Consider the following 18,074-nt stretch of genomic DNA (forward strand, 5'->3'; position numbering starts at 1 on the left):
GGCTCGCCGCCTCGGAGCTCAGCCAGTGCCCGCTGGCGGTGGGGTCAGGGCCCCCGCGGGGGGGCTGGGGTGGGGCCCGGGGCGGGGATGGGGCGCGGCGTCCCCCCCCGCGGGGGTGTGTGGTGCTGCGGTCCGTGGCTCAGGCAGCTGTAGCAGGGGGAGCTCGGGAGAGAAGATGGAGGACGCCAGGGTCTGGCGGTGGCCCGCTGGGCACAGCTGGGCCGTCTCCCGTGACTCAGACACGGTGTCCAACACCGTCGCGTCCCTGTTAGACCCTCAGCGGAGGGCACAGGCCACAGCGGACACCCGCCTCTTCAATCGCTCATGCACAGCATGGTCACCACCTCCAAATTGGGGGAAGCCCTTTCGACTTCGAGTGTCTCTTCCCTCTGGCATTTCCTCCCCGGTCGGCTAAGCCCTCCGCGCTCTCGCTGATATGCATCTCATGGCTAGATGGCCTTCCAACTCAAGCAGGGAATCCCACTGGGGTGCAGCCTCAGATCCTCCCAGTGTGGAGGGAAACACTTCCCACGCGTAGAGATGTCATTACTGGGTTATTCTTGGGTGAAGGGCTGAGCCTCCCCATCCTCCCCTTCACTCCAAGATAGGATGTGAAATTCTATCCCAACACCCCTCCTCTCCCGCCAAAAATAAAAACAAGTGAGATAGTATAGACAAGAAATTATTTTAGTCCTTTAGTACAGTCTGTTTCCTCCTTCACCCCCAGAACAAAAATCGAACTTCTGGTTGGACAGCGTCAGGAGATGTCACTGAGGTGACCCCAGCCTCTGTTTGCAGTTCCAAGTCTTCCGTGTAGGCGTCACTGCTACTGGAACTTTGTAGATGAGGAGCCTGTTTGATGATGTCCTGAACATTTCTATCCTTTCCTCACACAGAGGGTAGCTACTGGGAATATCAGAGACAAGCTATTATTAAACAAGTGTCTCTTAGTCCAAGACATCTCCTGTGGCAGGGAAATGAGGGGGCAGGCTGTATCAGTGATATTTTTATAAACTCTGCTTTTAGAAAACATTCTTCAGATGGACGCATTAAGACTTCAACATTTTCCAAAACCAACTGAATCTTATCCCCTCCATTTTTCCCCCTCCAGACACTTCTAATCAAGGCCACCATCTCCAACTTCCCCACAGACAGTAAAATATGGCTGGAGAATTCTACTGTAATAGAAAACCAAGGATATATAATAATTTGACAGTGTGTTTCCTTTCCATCCACTAGACAAGAATACCCCCTCCCATTCTTTCCTCCCCTCAGTCACCAGAATGAAGGGGCTGGAAAACGTTGGTCTGGTTCCTTTTAGAGCTGATTCCCCATTGGATACTGCCTGGAGGCCTTGGGGGAGAAGTTCTGCAGTTTGGATCAGTAGCAGAAGCAGGTAACACATCAGGGAACCGGTCAGCCTAAGACAGGAGGGGACAGAAAATGATGAAAGAGTTTCTGATACATTTATCAGCTAAATTGCTATGGGTGACCCCCATGTCTCCTGTAGTCCAAACCTAAGGAATTAACTAAGTAAACTAAAACCTTTATGTTCTTGCTCTGACCTTGGACAATGGAATTCTTTTTATTTTCATTTAGTGGACAGCAAATCTGCTTCCCTGCCTTAACTCAAGGTCTCTGTGATGCACTCCTGAGTCTTCCTCCTTCCCTGCATAGTCTCTCCTCCCTAGCCACTGCCTTTCAAATTGGTGAAAATGAAGCTTCAAGATTATGAAAACCAGTACTTAATGAAGACCATTATTCTAATGACAATATCGCTGGGCTCTTTTGAACTTGTTATGCTGGGATCTAGAAACCCTTTCCCCAGCAATCTTTCACACAGCACCTCTGGGGAGGGGTTTCCCACTAACAGGAAATAGAGGTCAAATGAAAACAGTCCAGTTCTCATTACTGAAGAAATAAGATTCAGAAGAATCACTTTTCTTGAGGAAAATGGCTTATTCTATTTCTATCCATAAGACAAAACCAGAATTGTTGATTGTTCCTCAAACATCTTTAAAATTAACTTTTTAAGTTCATATAAATTTTAAACACTGAGCTACTTTCCAGAAGGAAAATATTCAGAAGTTTGAAACAAGTACTCAAAAACAATTGGTTCCAACTGTTAGAGGAATATAATGAAATCAGTATGATCAAATGCTCCATCCCTATCTAGAAGGGGCTATTTCTACCTTTAGGACAGACAATTTCTCTAACCAAACAAAAAGGAGCCCTCTCCTTAAGTGAACTTCCACAGACTATATACTGAGGTCCAGTCAAAAGACAGATGTCCAAAGACAGTAAATTCATCTTGATTATTGTAAACCATTTTCGGTGAGTAAATGGTATTACCTTCAGCCATGATGAATAAAGCGTCTAAACCAAAAATACAATGTGCCTACACCCACCCAAACAAAAGTCAGATCCCCAACTTGCCCTGTTCAGGTTCCTCTCTCCTCCTCCCACACTCCAAGTTGTATAACCTGTCACCTAACCTTTCAGGGTCTCAGCTTCCTCATCTGGAAAATGAGAACAAAATATCTACCTCACAATGGTCACCTGTGAATTTAATGAGAAATATATGTAAGATGCTTAGAACATTTTCCAGAAATAACAGATGTGAAATAAATATTTTTATTGGTGCTATCGAGCAGTTCCAGATTAACTTTGAGGCTGGGAACTCTGCACATAAGCTCTGAGTCGGTTAATTATTCCTTTTACTTTTTCCAAGTGACAGGTTTTCTTCCATCCATTTCTCCTTCAAAGAACCGTAAGGTAAACAGGCAAAGGGCTTATGACACATAACAAAGAAAGATGCCTATTAAAATCTGTTGTTCTAAACACAACTTTTAGTAAACATTAGAAAGCAACAGGATATTTCCTTCCTCATTTGGAGAGAATTTTAAAGTCCTGTGAATACATTGAGGATGTGGATTACAGACTTAGAATCCTAGGAAAAGGAAGTAATCTCTGCTGTTGTTAATTACCTGTCCCCAGCTAAGACTGTTCCACAAACTAAAAACAAATCCAAAACTTTCTGTAGGGAATATCTAGTTAGAAGCTTCAAATTGACAAGTTAATGGACCAACTCTTTATGCAAAAAAAGCCAGAACTGACAATTAACAAATAGTAAAAATCAAAATTGCAGTATTTACAAATACCAAAAAGTACTGGCCAGAAAGAAATAACCCTTCCATATCAGCCTCAATACAATCAGGAGAAAAAGCAACATATTTTCAAAGTGACACCTCCCCCGCTTCCCCGCTTAAATACTCCAAACTCCTCAGGGAGGATAGCAGAAGTTATCTCCTCACTGCCCAAACTGGATAACCACACTAAGGGCTTTGAAGCCATTTGCCTTTGACCCATGTGGTCAGAAGTCAGGTTTGTGTTTCAATTCTACCACCTGAAGTGTCACCAGGAGTTATTTGTTTTAACTGGCAAGGTGAGGAAAGGGAAACAAGAATTCTTTTTCCCTGAATATCCATTTAAATTCCTTGACAACTGGAACAAAGTCATAGAGAGCAAAGGGACAATGTAACAAATCTACCCATTTTCCTAGTAGACACTGAGTTCAACTGGTAGTCGAGGGCTTTTAATTAAAACATTCTATTATTTCTAAGAATGTTCACACAATCCAATCCTTCAAAAATGAGTCTAAAGCCATGGAAACAGATTTATCACCTTCACACTTGTTGAAGGACACCTGCAAAAATCAACGCTAAACCTAAGCATTTGCATAGAAATACTAACTTTCATTTTACAACTCTTTAATGACGGGAGAATATCCAACAAATAGCAAGTAAAATAGCAGAGACCACAAGGAAAGAAACTAAGACAAGTCAAAAATACACCAAGTAAGAAATTCAATACAACTGAAAAACATACCATAGGCACCAACATTCCTCCTTTGGACACCTGTTCCTTACTGCCCTCAGATGCCCCAGGACAGGGTAATGGCTGAGCATGGAAAAAGTAGGTCACACAAACTTGGTGGTCCTGCACCAAACTACAAAGATTAGCTCAATTATAGCATTGTGCTAATAGTCAAAAAATAAACTAAATTCCTATACAAAGTTTATCCGGTACAGAGGTGAACCTCTTCTCATTGGCTATAGCCTCCACCCCAAATACATCCCACCAGTTAAGAGGGATATGATGACACTAAACAGCATTGTTTAGTGTCATGTGCACCCATCTACATCACCAGAAAAAAAATACTGTTCATATGCAAAAAAAAAATTACTAATTGTTAATGCCTGGCCCAATGTTCTTGTGAAGAGCAAGGCAGGGCAAAAACATGTTATCAATACTCGATCCAAACTCCAAGAGAAACATCTCTCTCCAGTTTTTCTTCAGAGTCAATCTGATCTTCAACTGAGGGTCCCTCCATTCTTGGTAGTGAGAAGAACAGTGAATAATGAAAACAGGTGTTCAGAAACCTATGCAGTATGCTCCCTGGGTAAGGAAGGTGAGCATCAGTGACCTAAGACACTGACATGACCTCATGTCTAGCAAGACCAAACTTTGAGAAAGCTGCTCCATTCTAGAAAACAATGCCAACAGATGGCAACACAAGGCTTAGATAAGATATGGCTTAGGCTCCAAAAAGGGAATTAACTTTTTAAAGGATGTTTCTTGAGTTTGAGAAGTAGAAAGTGCCTAAAGGGCCAGATATGGTGGCACACACCTGTAATCCCAGCACCTTGGGAGTCCGAGGTGGGTGGATCACTAGGTCAGGAGATCGAGACCATCCTGGCTAACACAGTGAAATCCTGTCTCTACTAAAAATGCAAAAATCAGCCAGGCATGGTGGTGGGCGTCTGTAGTCCCAGCTACTCAGGAGGCTGAGGCAGGAGAATAGCGTGAACCCAGGAGGCAGAGCTTACAGTGAGCCAAGATCGTGCCACTGCACTCTAGCAGCCTAGGTGACAATGCGAGACTCCATCTCAAAAAAAAAAAAAAAAAAAAAAAAAAAAGTGCCCGAAGTTCTACATTCAGTCATCTGGTCCCAGCATAAAAGCAGGTGAAGGGGCCTGCTGAGCTGGTTGTTAAAAGCTCTACACATGGACAACAGCTGTACTCAGCATTTACTCTTTAAGCTGTGAATAACACACCAAGCTTACCTGCTGCTGTCCACAAATACTACTTGAAGCACTTCACCCTTGGTTGCCTGAGTAGTGGCAGAAAGCTCTCTGCTAGGCCTGAGGGAAGACCAGAATTCCTAGAGGACACGACAGATTTTGACCTGATGAACAATTATTAAGGTACACAGGGAAGAATCTAGATTTTTTCCTTTGAAGTGCCTTTGGTCTCTAACAAAGCACGCAAGGCTCTATTCAACTAGCTGACAGAAGTTAATTAGCCCTCTACCCCCAGGGCCTGACCCTGCCCTCTGCTAGCTTTTTGTTTTACTGACCTTACATAAATTCCACCTTCCTCAGCTTCACCTCCCTCCTCCAGCTGTTTCCTCTTATTTCTCCAGCTTCCTCTTTCTTCCCACCACTCCTTTCACTTTCTCCCTTTTCATTCAGAAATGAATGCTCAGAGAGCAGATGGCAAGTAGTCAACCCAAGCCAGTGAAAACACTTCCTGAGCACCTGGTACAAAGACCAGAAACACAGTGGGTGTTGGAATACAGAATACATATTATCTCTGTCCTTTAGCAGTTCATACTTTAAAGGAGAAAGTCACCATATACTCATTCCTCACATATGAAAGGATATTTTCAGGCCAATTTATAATATGGGACAAAAAAATCCCTTAGTGATACTTCTTGGGGACAAGAGGATTGTTTGCATCATAACTGGTAACTTTTACTCCTACAGTAATTTTTCCGTGGCCTCCTACATAGCACATCTAGTGAAGCTGATTCTGAAGCCTGAGGAAGCCCCATGTATGTTCTATACACTTTAGCTGAGGCATTACTCTAATCAGTTAAGAAAAGCACATGAAGAGTCCAAGTTGGTACTACAATGTGTGATTAGTCTTCTCCCGAGAGAACTAAGAAAATTCAGGTAAACTTGACTATTAGAGGGTAGGTTTGGAGTTTGTTCCAGTGATCTCCTTAAAAATGACTTAGGAGTTTGAGGTAAAACTCCTGTGGGAAACAGGGAGAAGAAAGGGATGGGGCACAAATCCAGATCTCAAATCAGTAGGTTACTCTGTAGCTGTTTCTCCCAATGGCTTGAAGAGCCCTGGTAAACACCCAGTCCTCAATATATCAAATGGACAGCACTCAGAGACAGCTCAGATACAGCCCCACATTAAGGCTGTGGTGAGAATTCCAACCCAGAAAGATGTAGTGAAGATTTCCAAAGGCCAGCCAGGACACCCCAGGGACTAACTTCCCAGTTCATAATTAATCATCTTGAATACAAAACAAAGACCTCTCTAATGTGAACTCTCCTTAGAAAAATGGCTTGTGTGTAGAATTATCCCAGAACTATTACGGAAGCATTAGTATTTCAGTAAAATAATTACTGAGCACCTACTAAATGCCAGGAGCTGTACTGTCACTGGGGATACTTCTAAGAATATTCTCTAGTGAAGAAACCAAGACTTGCAAAAGTTACAGACATTTGTACAAAGTGTTTAAGGAGCACTGGGAAAGGAAATTTTTAAAGGGCTATTTGCTCATTTGTTTTCACATAAGTGATAGTTTTGACACTGTAGATTACCAACTAGGGTTGCTGAATACAAAAACTGATACCTAAGAGGTTGTATGCGTATGCTAAGTGTAATGCAAACATTTTTATTGGAAACTGGAAGTTACCACACACTGGCTTTTAAAACTCATCTTCCTAGAGTGGGTCATTTTTGTGGATCTGTTACTAATACAAATTTAAGTGTATACTCAGCTATCAACACAAATACAGATGTTTTAAACATTTACCCTTTCACAGGTTCTTTTCTATGATTTTTTTTGTGGGGCTGCTGCATAGTTATTGAGTGGCTACCAGGCCCTGGCCACTGTGTGACCAGCTGTACTCCTGTGGGCCAGCCTCAATGGTAGAGGTCAAAAGAGGGCAAGGGCTTCTCTGAGAGAGCTGGCTATGCACTGCACACTGGAAAGTCAAGGAGCTAGGCATCCCACTTTCTTGCCGCCAGGCTCTGGACCATGGCCACTGTGACTAGATGTAGTCCTACTCTAGAACAACCCTCAGTACATGGGGTAAGAACGTGGATCAAAGACAGCACCATGGGACACCCTGCTGGCATCTGGTAGATACTACGGGTGTTTTTCACTTGGGTCAGACTTTTCTCCCGAAGGCCTCCCAACTGGAAAAAGCAGGCTGGCTTTAAAAAACAACCTGGTAGTAAAACAAACAAGAATTTCTCATCACAAAACCTGGATTCAAGTTCTGGGCCTGCCACTTTAACATCTCTGAGCCTATTTCCTCAAATTGCAAAATGAGACTAAATACTACATGAGGATTAATATGGGCCACAGTATCAGGACTGGGCACAATGGCTCATACCTGTAATCCCAGCACTTTTAGGAAGTCAAGGTGGGAGGACTGCTTGAGCCCAGGAGTTCAAAAACAGTCTGAGAAACAGAGCAAGACCCTGTCTCTACAAAAAATATATAAAAGGTAGCAAGGTTATAAACCCAAATTTGAGGTTACTATTCTAGGAATATGCGTGATCTGACTGAATTGTCTCAGATTTAAGCTATGTGGCACACCAGCCTAAGACTTCAATAATATATTTATTCACAAACATTTATTAAGGTATAGGTAGGTACTAGCATTCTGGACATCTTAGAAGAAATGTCAAAAAGTTAAAAACATAGCCTCTGGGGGGCCAGGCGCGGTGGCTGATGCCTATAATCCCAGCACGTTGGGAGGCCGAGGTGGGCAGATCACGAGGTCAGGAGTTTGAGACCAGCCTGGCCAACACAGTGAAACCCTGTCTCTACTAAAAATACAAAAAATTAGCGGGTAACTGTAATCCCAGCTACTTGGGAGGCTGAGGCAGGAGAATCGCTTGAACCCAGGTGGTGGAAGGTGCAGTGAGCCAAGATTGCGCCACTGCACTCCAGCCCAGGTGACAGTGCGAGACGCCATCTAGAAAAAAAACAAACAACAACAAAAAAACACAGCCTTTGCCCCCGGTTTACTATGTAGCTGAGGGAAACAAAACATACATGTTGAACTAGAGAACAGCTTAAAGTCAACATGTGCATGCATGTGTAGCACACTTTTTAAAACATGCTGAAGAAAAGCAAAGCAGAAACAATGCAATTAGTTCAAGAATGTTTCAGTCATTAGGTGTGATCATGAAGGACTGAGATTTTTAATGGCGAAAGAACAGGGCTGCTTATGGGATTTAGGGTGTGGGGTGTTAAAATGTATGAATGCTGGGTCTCTTGGTTTTGAGAGCATTGTTTAAGCTAGCTGATCCTATAAACTTGAAGACCAGAGTCAGGGTCCTGAAGTAATGCTTGAAGACTCCCAACCCAAGGAATAATATACATACATACTAGTCTCTTCACAATACATCATTATATATTAATCTCTTTACGTATAGTTACCAACAACAACAAAGAACCAAAATGATTCCATCCCAAAGAGATATATACAGAAATTCTCATTGAGGCAGTACCACTAAATTCAGAGGCAACTTAAAGCTTCTTCTGTAAGAAGCTTAAAAGAGAATGACTGAAAAAGGATATACCTAGGAGGCAACTACTTAGTCTTTTAGGGGACAATGTCATCAGTTCTTGGTGATCTGTACTGGAAGTGTGCATAGCTTACAACAAAACCACTTACTTTGGTCTTACAATTGGTCTTACTTTGCAAGACCAATTCTGGGAGCAACATTTACTTATCCATTATACTTGGACTTAGGCTAGCATTTAAATTAATTCAAAATTTCTGGCTTCACATCTGAGGAGTAATTAGTATTAAAATACCTTCTCCAATAATCCACTCAGTTAACGAACAGCTTGTGAAACAGACTTCTACAGTGCTTTGCTTTTAGGGAGTATTAAGTTCTTTCCATCCCGCCAATCAATATTAAACTGTCAGCATTGCATTTAGCTTATTGGGAAATATAAATATATTCAAGTTCCTGGGTCTGTAGAGTTAAAAATATATATATATTTACCAAACCAACCAGCGTAGGGGAAGATGTAATTGAGAACAGGATAAATTGGAAGGGTAGAATATAACCCATTGTTAACTCATATCATGGGAGTGACATGTTTTAAGAAGAAACTGGAGTCACTGAAATCAGCTCTAACACTTCAGTAATATGAATTTGGGTACAGACAAAAATGCTGATATGGCAGTTGGAGATGGTAAGACAAATCCAAACAGCATCTTGAAGAACTCTATTTGGCAAGTAAAATCTCTAGGTTAGTCTAAATCATAGATGCAATGACACCCTGAAGACACAGAACTTGACTATCATCTTGCTACAAATTTACTGTTTTTAGAGTACAAAGGAGCCATTTGAGTTTTCTTTGGAATGTGCTCATTGCACTGTGAACCAACATTTTACATTTCTAGCCTTAAGTTGTGTATGTCAGCCAGGCGCAGTGGCTCACGCCTGTAATCCCAGCACTTTGGGAGGCCGAGGCAGGCAGATCACTTGAGGTGTGGAGTTCAGACACCAGCCAAGCCAACATAGTGAAACCCTGTCTCTACTAAAACTTCAAAAATTAGCCAGGTGTGGTGGTGGGCACCTGTAATCCCAACTACTTGGGAGGCTGAGGCAGGAGAATCGCTTGAACCCAGGAGGCGGAGGTTGCAGTGAGCCGAGATTACGCCACTACACTCCAGCCTGGGTGACAGAGACCCTGTGTCAAAAACAGACCAAAAAAAAAAGTGAATGCCACTCTTGGCGGTTGTTTTGTAGTTCAAATTTCTAGGCATGCCACCGTTAAAGGCAGAAGAGATACACCCAGGACTTCCCAGTCCTTTCTAAAGGCTATACCTTCCCTTTTGTTTGACTGATCCTATAGTCCTATGTATTAAGCCTTAATAATTGTTGAAAGCTTATCCCAAAATGACATATAAAGACTCCTCTAATACACAGCACCTGAGGGAATAATTCTACCATTATTTTTCTTAGCACTTTACAGTCTCCAGGTTTAGCACTTTTCTTTCTACAAAGAGAATTCTGAGGCCGGGCGCGGTGGCTCAAGCCTGTAATCCCAGCACTTTGGGAGGCTGAGACGGGCGGATCACGAGGTCAGGAGATCGAGACCATCCTGGCTAACACGGTGAAACCCCGTCTCTACTAAAAATACAAAAAACTAGCCGGGCGAGGTGGCGGGCGCCTGTAGTCCCAGCTACTCGGGAGGCTGAGGCAGGAGAATGGCGTGAACCCGGGAGGCGGAGCTTGCAGTGAGCTGAGATCTGGCCACTGCACTCCAGTCCGGGTGACAGAGCGAGACTCCGCCTCAAAAAAAAAAAAAAAAAAAAATGTCCTAGACATTTTTGCTACTGCCAAGTCTTGTTTGCCCAAGGTCATGGAAATATTATATTCCTGAAACTAGGAATAAATGCAGAATATCTCTGAGTGAAAAGGGGATTGAGATCAGTTTTTGATCTAGGAAACTGCATGATATGTTGATGAACAGAGGTGACAGTTATATGGATTCCTTTATCTGTGACCATGAACAGAGAATTCTAAGTGGGGAAACTGAATTAATGTGAGGGCCCAAAACTAGGTCTAGGATTCATTTGCCCTTTGGAGTGCTAATGCGCCACACTTGCTTGATGTTTTTAATGGCAAAACTGTTATCTAAAAGTATCGGTCCCATGGTGGCACATGCCTGTAATCCCAGCTATTTGGGAGGCTGAGGCAGGAGAATCACTTGAACCCGGAAGTGAAGGTTGCAGTGAGCCGAGATTGCGCCACTGCACTCCAGCCTAGGTGACAGAGTGAGATTCCATCTCAAAAACAAAGAAATAAAAAAGAGTATTGGTGACCCATGTGCTTTGGAAATTCTTTTTTCTTTTTGAGACAGAGTCTCGCTCTGTCGCCCAGGCTGGAGTGCAATGGCACAGTCTCGGCTCTCTGCACCCTCCGCCTTCTGGGTTCAAGCAATTCTCCTGCCTCAGCCTCCTGAGTAGCTGGGATTACAGGCACGTGACATCATCTTTTTTGTATTTTTTGTATTTTTAGTAGAGACGGGGTTTCACCATGTTGGTCAGACTGGTCTCGAACTCCTGACCTCATGATCCACCCACCTCGGCCTCCCAAAGTGCTGGGATTACAGGCGTGGCCACCATCCCTGGCCAGAAATTCTTAAACAATTGAGGAAGTACATTGAAGATCAAAATGACCCTCAAATTTTTTAAACTAGATCAATTTAGAACAAACTAAAGAACTACTCATGAAAACACCATTGCTTTCTATTTTGTGTAGATACAGAAAGGAAGTGGGTTTCTCTTTTCCTCCTTGCCTGGCCGAATAGAATAAGCCAATTTTGATGGCCAAATCATTTTCAAAGATGAGGATGTTAAGTTCTTAGAGCTTATAACTTCACTTCCCATCTTGAGGCTGGTTCAGCATCTAGGAAGCTTGTAAATGTAGTCTGCTGATTTGTCTCTACACAAAGCATTTTAGTGCTGGATCTCATTGAAAGAATGGAGGAAGCCCCTCAAGGTCATATTCCCACAGCCACTGGACTTTATCTTCCTATCCAAGAGGACCTAGGAGTAGAAGTCTCATGTTGGCAAATTCAAATATTCCACGTGGGCTAATTAAGTACCTGCTAATTAAGTGCCTGCTGTGGTCAACAACTGAAGAATGTTACCAGAAAGCCTAAATGGTTATTATCCTATTTTGAAGGCTTCTCACTCCCTGGCCAAAAGTTAAAATAACTGGCTAAAGAACCAGGAACTTCTCCTAAAGAGGCATCCAAAGGGAAAGTCAAATAGCTCATAAAATCCTACTCCAGTCTGTAAAACAGCGAAAGAGACACTTAGCATTGGGTGTTGTTTCCTTGGTTCTCTTTATTTTATGAGGTCTCAATAAGTTTCCTGGGGCTGCTGTAAAAAAAGATTTCTTTATAGTGGTTTGTAGGCTACATTCCCCCACCCACCCTCACACACACACCCTCATTCCCGCCTCCTCTCCTCACCTCCTCTCCCTTTGTTTGATTTATAAAACTTTTTCCATGTCCTGTGTTCTTTTTCCATGCTCTGTCAACTGACCCTTTTGCTCAAAATGCTTCTTTCCTCGCCAGGGCAGTGTTCACTGCTGATTGGGCCTGTCACAGTCCAAATTATAGTCTCACTGAGGCTCTCTGTTTGGACTTTTATTAACAAATGAAATATGCCAGTAATTCCTCATAATTATCTGAAGTGGACGCTGTCATGTGCCGCTCAGACCTCCCTTCAGGAATGGAAGCTTGATTTCTTCAGCTAAAGGTTGTGCTGGGATGGACTTCAGCTGTCAGCCTTCTTCCAGAAGTGCCTCCACTGGAGAAAGCTGCCTCACTGAAGGTTGTGTCTTATCCCAGAGAAGCTCATACCAGCGACTCATTGACATGAAGTTCAAAGGCCCAACCTCCTCCCCTCAGCCCTGGCCAATTCAGAAGGCAATTCTAGCTCCAGAGCTTCCTGTGGTTGCTTCTGCATTACAGCCCAGCATTTCCTTCTGCCCAACCCTCCTCACTTCCCCTTTTGGTCACAAGATGTTGATCCCAGGAGCTCTCTGTCATTCCTATCCTGCACTCTAATCTCTGTCTTGGAGTCTGCTTCCCAGGGAACTCAGTCTGTGACAATTGGTGCCAAGAATGGGCTGAGATAGCAGACACTAAGATGAGACTTTGGAACTTGATCCCTTTTCACCCAACTGGCAGTGAGGACCCCTTCACTGGTGACAGGTGAAGTACAGGTAGCCCTGGCACATGGAGCAGTGCTATTTTTAAACTTTCACCACTAGTGGACTGGGGTAGTGTAGCTGTGGAAGGGACTATGCCAGTCAATGCAATGTATGAGACCTTTGAAAAGGGGCAACCATAGGACAGTGGAGTTGGGAGGCCATTGCTCTCCTTGACTGACACTCCAGAAAACAACAACAACAAAAAGCTGAGTGTGATGAATCAGCAATTAAAAGCTGAGTGGGAAAACCAGAGGACTTCCCTGGTCACATCAAAAGAGGCTCTTGTTGCCTCTAGAAAAAGGTAAAGAAAGCAGAAGACTGGGCCAAAGATGGTTAATTCCCAACCAAGTCAGAGTGGCTATGCAAGGCCATGGCCTCAGCCCCTGTTGGAAAGAATGGGGCCTCAACTCATAAGATGAGGACATCTGGGTTGATGATACTCACAAATCTTGGATCCCCAGGTTCCCCTGAACCCTTTGATCTTGAAAAAGTTGTTCACTCTTCAGAAATGGGCTAGTGCCTGCCCCTTGCTTAAATGCAATTCCCAGTCCTTTTCCCTGCAAGACAGCATATGTCGTCCTCAGGATCTGTTCCCCCTTCCTGTCGTGGTTAGTGGGTTAATCACTAGGGTAGAGTCACAGCACAGCCCAGTCAGAGATGTACTGAACCTGATGAAGGAGGAAAAGGATTATACCCTAAAGGCATTCTAGGACCTCATCAATATCTCCAGGCAAGAGTTAAAAGAGGACTCAAGAGACAGGCAGATGAGTGCTAGAATAAGGAAGCAGGACATAAATTTAGATAAAAGATAGTTGTGGCATTTTGTTTTTATATAGAGATGGTGATATGGTTTGGCTGTGTGCCTAGCCAAATCTCATCTGGAATTCCCACAAGTTGTGGGAGGGACCAGTGGGAGGTAATTGAATCATGGGGACAGGTCTTTCCCATGCTGATCTCATAACAGTAAATAAGTCTCACAAGATCTGATGGTTATACAAGGAGCATTTTCCTGCACAAGCTCTCTCTCTTTGCCTTTTGCCATCCATGTAAGATGTGACTTGCTCTTTCCTTTATGCCATGATTATGGGGCTTCCCGAGCCACATGGAACCGTAAGTACAATTAAACTTCTTTCTTTTGTAAATTTCTCAGTCTCACGTATGTCTATATCAGCAGCGTGAAAATGGACTAATACAGTAAATTGGTACCAGTAGAGTGGGGTGTTGTTGAAAAGATACCCAAAAATGTGGAAGCAACTTTGGAACTGGGTAACAGGCAGAGGTTGAAACAGTTTGGAGGGCTCAAAGACAGGAAAATGTGGGAAAGTGTGGAATCTCCTAGAGATTTGTTGAATGACTTTGACAAAAATGCTGATAGTGAGATGAACAATAAGTTCTAGGCTGAGGTGGTTTCAGATGAAGATGAGGAACTTGTTGGGAACTGGAGCAAAGATGACTCTTGTTATGTTTTAGCAAAGAGACCAGTAGCATTTTGTCCCTGCCCTAGAGATTTGTGGAACTTTGAACTTGAGAGAGATGGTTTAGGGTATCTGGCAGAAGAAATTTCTAAGCAGCAAAGCATTCAAGATGTGACTTGAGTGCTGTTAAAAGCATTAAGTTTTATAAGGGAAGCAAATCATAAAAGTTTGGAAAATTTGCACCCTGACAATGCTATAGAAAAGAAAATCCCATTTTCTGAGGAGAAATTCAAACCAGCTGCAGGAATTTGCATAAGTAACAAGGAGCCAAATGTTCATCCCCAAGACAATGGGGAAAATGTCTCCAGGGCATATCAGACATCTTCACAGCAGCCCCTTCCATCACAGGCCTGGAGACCTAGGAGGAAAAAAGTTGTTTTGCTGGCCAGGCCCAGGGTCCCCAGGCTGTGTGCAGCCTAGGGACTTGGTGCCCTGCATCCCAGTTGTTCCAGCCATGGCTGAAAGAGGCCAACATAGAGCTTGGGCCATGGCTTCAGAGGGTACAAGCCTCAAGCCTTGGCAGCTTCCATGTGATGTTTAGCCTGTGAGTGTGCAAAAGTCAAGAATTGAGGTTTGGGGACCTCTGCCCAGATTTCAGAAGATGTACAGAAACGCCTGGATGTCCAGGCAGAAGTTTGCTGCAGGGGTGGGGCTCTCATGAAGAACCTCTGCTAGGGTAGTGTGAAAGGGAAATGTGGGGTAAGAGTCCTCAGAGTCCCTACCGGGGCACCAGCTAGTGGAGCTGTGAGAAGACAGCCACCATCCTCCAGACCCCAGAATGGTATATCTACTGACAGCTTGCACCCTGCACCTGGAAAAGCTGTAGACACTCAAAGCCAGCCCATGAAAGCAACCGGGATGGGGGCTGTACCCTGCAAAGCCACAGGGGCAGAGCTGCCCAAGATCCTGGGAACCCACTTCTTGCATCAGCATGACCTGGATGTGAGACATGGAATCAAAGGAGATCATTTTGGAGCTTTAAGACTTGACTGCCCCATTGGATTTCAGACTTGCATGGGGCCTGCAGCCCCTTTGTTTTGGCCAATATCTCCTATTCAGAATGGCTGTACTTTTACCCAATGCCTATAACTTTATGGTATCTATGAAATAACTAATTTGCTTTTGATTTTACCAGCTCATAGGCAGAAGGGACTTCCCTTGTTTTGGATGAGACTTTGGACTAGACTTTTAAGTTAATGCTGAAATGAGTTAAGATTTTGGGGGACTGTTGGGAAGACATGATTGGTTTTGAAATGTGAGGATGTGAGATTTTGGAGGGACCAGGGGCAGAATGATATGGTTTGGCTGTGTCCACACCCAAATCTCATCTTGAATTCTCACATGATGTGGGAGGGACCTGGTAGGAGGTCATTGAATCATGGGGGCAAGTCTTTCCCATGTTGATCTTGTGACAGTGAATAAGTCTCATGAGATCTGATGGTTTTATAGTGTGTGGGGGTGTAGTCCCTGCACAAGCTCTCTCTCTTTGCCTGCTGCCATCAGTGTAAGATGTGGCTTGCTCTTCCTTGCCTTCTGCCATGATTGTGGGGCTTCCCCAGCCATGTGGAACTGTAAGTGAAATTAAACCTTTTTCTTTTGTAAATTGCCTAGTCCTTGGTATATCGTTATTAGCAGTGTGAAAACAAACTAATACAGCTGGGGTCTTGCTATGTTGCCCAGGCTGGTCTTGACTTTCTGGGCTCAAGCAATCCTCCTGTCTTATTGGTATGGGGTGTACTCTTTCAGAAAATAGGATTTAACTCCCTGGAAGGACCCCTGGGAGATGGCATGCATGCATTGTTAGTATGGCTCCCAGGTGTATAGGAAAGTGATGCCCCCCCCCCCAACTGAATGAGGTAGAAGTGCCAGAATTGCCATGGCAGGCATTGGAAGAAGAGCTAAAAGCCAGAGAAGGGGGCACCTTAAAGTGGCTGAAAGTCCAACCAGGGGGACAATGTTCATGAAACAACCCAGAAGAATGACCATTTTCAAAGCAATGAGGAATGTTCTGATGAGATGGACACCAGCCTCTCTAAGAAGTTCAGTGGTGACTCTTCCCTGTGGGACAGGGACAATGGGAGAAGATGCTGATTCAAAACTGGGCGCACTAATAGCAATAGGAGGATAAGACTACTACAAAACAATAGAGGCCAGGTGATAATGCTTAGCTGCCAGAAGTCAGGTGGATACAATTAACATCACAAGCAGCAAAGTGAAAGGGCAGCCAAGGTACCCTAGCTTGTAGAGACTGCAAGAAACTGATGGACGTGGAAAAAGAAAGGAGAAGCCAACAAGAGCATACTCAACTTTCATAATAAAAATAGATCAAAGATGGCTGATGAGATGAGGCCAGTTGCCCCATAACAAGTCATAATCCCTTGCCTACCTTTCTAATCTGAGCCGGTTTGGGGCCCTGGAACCTATAGATTGAGGAAGAAGCAGGATCCCCAGGAGGAAAGATGCTGCAACACCACCATAAGTGTACGCAGTAATGATTCCCCAGTTCTTCCTCAGAGGAGCCTATTGCCATTTACTCAGGCATTGTACACAGGAGAAAAGGGAATCCCCACACATTTTGAGGATTGTTGGACATCGAGTCTGCGCTGACATAGATAATCCACACATCTGAAACAGACTCATGGCCTCCATTGTTAGAATAAGAGCAAAAGGAGACCGGGAAATCAGTATGGTCCTGGCTCAAGTTGAGGTAACAAAGAGTTCACTGATGTCTTCAGCATCTCTGGTTGGTTAATATGATTTGGATATTTGTCTCCACCCAGATCTCATGTTGAAATGTAATCCCCAGTGTTGGAGGTGGAGCCTGGTAGGAGGTGTTTTGGTCATGGGGTGGATGCCTCGTGGCTTGGTGCTGTCCTCGTAATAGTGAATTCTCACAAGATCTGATTGTTTAAAAGTGTATGCTGCCTCCTCCCTCTCTGTCTTGCTCCTGCTCTTGCCATGTAACACACCTGCTTCCTCTTTGCCTTCTACTATGATTATAAGTTTCCTGAGGCCCTCATAAGAAATCAAGCAGATGTTGCTGCCATGCTTGTACAACCTGCAGAACCGTAAACCAGTTAAATCGCTTTTCTTTATAAATTCACAGTCTCTTTATATATAAAGCATTTCTTTATAGCAATGCAAGAATGGCCTAACACTGTGGTCATTTCTCCAGTCCCTGAATGTATGAATGGAATAGATACGCTAGGTATTTGGCCCTAATTCTCAAGGTGGGTTCTTTACTTATGAGACAAGACCCATTAACGTAGGGGAGGACAGGTAGAAGCCTCTGAAACTGCCCTTCTGGACAAGATAATAAATCAAAAGGAATATATTATCTTAACAAGTTCAGCAGAAATTAGTGCAACTTTGAAGACATAAATAATTAAATCAGGGGTCAGCAAACTATAGACCACCCTGGCGTGCTACCTGTGAGCTTTACACTTTTGATTGGTTGTATTTTAAATGATGATATAAGTACCTACATAATAACCTCCGTTTTGATGCCTGGCTCACAAAAGCTAAAATATTTACCAGCTGGCAGTTTACAAGAAATGTTTGCCAAACTCTACATTAAAGAGGGGTGCCTATCTTTTCTCTTTTTATTTACCAGTCTTTTGTACAAAACAGAGAGATCCTGGAGGCTAACAGTGAACTACTACAAACTCGACCAGTAGTAGCCCAGTTTGCAGCTACTTTGCCAAATGTGGTAGCTTTACTAGAGCAGATTAACATGGGTCCTGGAGATGGTAT

The 18,074-nt window shown here is 43.7% G+C and overlaps 1 long non-coding RNA gene across 3 annotated transcripts; it reads right to left on the reverse strand.

Annotated features, from left to right (window-relative positions):
* Positions 1 to 666: 666 nt before the first annotated feature.
* LOC108537418 (uncharacterized) lies at positions 667 to 7,849 on the reverse strand. Of its 3 annotated transcripts, none has more exons than XR_001887804.1 (3): positions 5,420 to 7,849; positions 5,127 to 5,224; positions 667 to 2,559 (listed from the first exon to the last, which is right to left on the reverse strand). It is a non-coding gene; the product is annotated as an uncharacterized LOC108537418 (long non-coding RNA). The 3 variants fall into 3 exon arrangements; XR_001887803.1 differs by having other exon boundaries at positions 667 to 906; positions 1,280 to 2,559; positions 5,127 to 7,849; XR_001887802.1 differs by having other exon boundaries at positions 5,127 to 7,849.
* Between the last annotated feature and the right edge of the window lie 10,225 nt (positions 7,850 to 18,074).

The sequence above is a fragment of the Rhinopithecus bieti genome, unplaced genomic scaffold, assembly GCF_001698545.2.
Source record: "Rhinopithecus bieti isolate Rb0 unplaced genomic scaffold, ASM169854v2 scaffold_13400, whole genome shotgun sequence".
Classification (NCBI taxonomy): Eukaryota; Metazoa; Chordata; class Mammalia; order Primates; family Cercopithecidae; genus Rhinopithecus; species Rhinopithecus bieti.